Source organism: Orycteropus afer, unplaced genomic scaffold (assembly GCF_000298275.1).
Source record: "Orycteropus afer afer isolate SDZICR_OR568_19922 unplaced genomic scaffold, OryAfe1.0 scaffold00167, whole genome shotgun sequence".
NCBI lineage: Eukaryota > Metazoa > Chordata > Mammalia > Tubulidentata > Orycteropodidae > Orycteropus > Orycteropus afer.
In genome coordinates, this window is record NW_006921754.1 from 1,131,733 (window position 1) to 1,133,596 (window position 1,864).

The window sequence follows — 1,864 nt, forward strand, 5'->3', positions numbered from 1 at the left end:
TCCAGCAAATATAAAATGCCAGTATATATATGTTAGGCAGTGTGCTTAGTTTGGGGAATACAGAGGCAAATATGGCATAATCTTTACTCTTAAAAAGCCTAATGAAGGTGAGAGACATCTTATGAAATAGGGATAAATATTATTAGTCAAAAAATAATAATACAAATGGGGTGCTTTCATAATGCTGGAAGAGGATTAGGAAAAAGGGTATCTGGAAACCTTAGAGAGAAGGTGCAGCTCTCCAAGCAGATAAATAATGAAGAGCATTTCTGAGCAAGAGATGAGTAAGTGTGCAGGCTCAGAAGCTGAGGTCATGGCATGTTGTAAACAGGTGGGGAGGGAGGAGAGAAGAGAGATGTTCAGGTAGATAAGATCAGGTCATGGTGAGTCTTTTACACTATGCTCACAAGTTTGAATTGAGTTCTTTAGGCATTCGAGAGGATCTAACAGGAGGACAAGACAGAAGGCAGGGAAAGCAGGGCAACAACTGTGGAAGTAAGTGGTTAATTCACCACCCTTGCTGTGCAATACAATCACCTGGAGAACTTTTAAGAAACACCGGTGCCCCAGGCCCACCTCAGAATACTCTTGGGTTCATATTTAGCTTTACTTTAGTACAAGAAAAGTCTCAATGTCTTTTCAGTGATTTAGAAGCTATACATGCAGCAAGTGAAGGTGAATGTGATGAACAATTGTTGTGAGTCTGGGGGCATACTGGGTAAGGCATTTGGCTGCTAACCAGAAGGTTGGAAGTTCAAACCCACAAGCTGCTCTGTAGAAAGATGAGGCAATCTACTTCTGTAAAGATTTACAGCCTTAGACACCTAATGGGGGTCACTATGAGTCGGAATCTCTCAATGGCTGTGGGTTTTTGGTTGTTGTTGTTGTTATGTGCCGTCGAGTCAACCCTGACTCATAGTGATCCCTCCTTGGGTTTCCGCGGCAGTATCACTACGGAAGTAGGATTGCCCAACCTTCCTTACAAGGAGTGGCTTAGGCACTAGGTTTTTGATAGGAGTTGGTTTAAGTGAGGGATAATTTGCATAACGTTAAAGGGCAAGTAAGAAGTGACCAACAGGATCACCCATGGTGGACAGGTTTCAGCAGAGCTTCCAGTAAGACATACTTGGAAGAACGAAGGGGCCATCTACTTCTCAAAGAATTGGTCAGTGAAAACCTTATAAATGGGAGTGAAATGTTATCTGGTATGTTACTGGAAAACTTTATGAATAGCGCTGAAACATTTTCCAATATAGTACAGGAAGATGAACCCCTCAGGTCAGAAGGCACTCAAAATACAACTGGGGAAGAGCTGCCTCCTCAGAGTAGAGTTGACCTTCATGACATGGATGGAGTAAAGCTTTCAGGACCTCCATTTGCTGATTTGGCACAACTCAAAAAGCGAAGGAACAGCTGCAAACATCCATTAATAATTGGAACATAGAATGTGTGAAGTATGAATCTAGGAAAATTGGAAGTTGTCAAAAATGAAATGGAACATATAAAGATAGATGTCCTAGGCATTAGTGAGCTGAAATGGATTGGTCTTGGCCATTTTGAATCAGACAACCATATGATCTACTATTCCAGAAATGACAAATTGAACAGGAATGGCATGGCATTCATCATCACAAAAAATGTTTCAAGATCTATCTTGAAGTACAGTGCTGTCAGTGATAGGATAATATTCATACATCTACAAAGAAGACAAGTTAATAATACTGTGATTGAAATTTATACACTAACCACAGCCAAAGATAAGGAAACTGAAGATTTTTTACCAACTTCTGTGGTATGAAATTGACCAAACATGCAATCAAGATGTATTGATTATTACAGGTGATTGGAATGTGGAAGTTGGAAA

The 1,864-nt window shown here is 40.3% G+C and overlaps 1 protein-coding gene across 1 annotated transcript in view; it reads left to right on the forward strand.

Annotated features, from left to right (window-relative positions):
• The window catches only part of RNF217 (ring finger protein 217), a 162,671-nt gene that overhangs the window by 99,567 nt on the left and 61,240 nt on the right, over positions 1 to 1,864 (forward strand). The gene's annotated exons all lie outside the window — the stretch shown is intronic.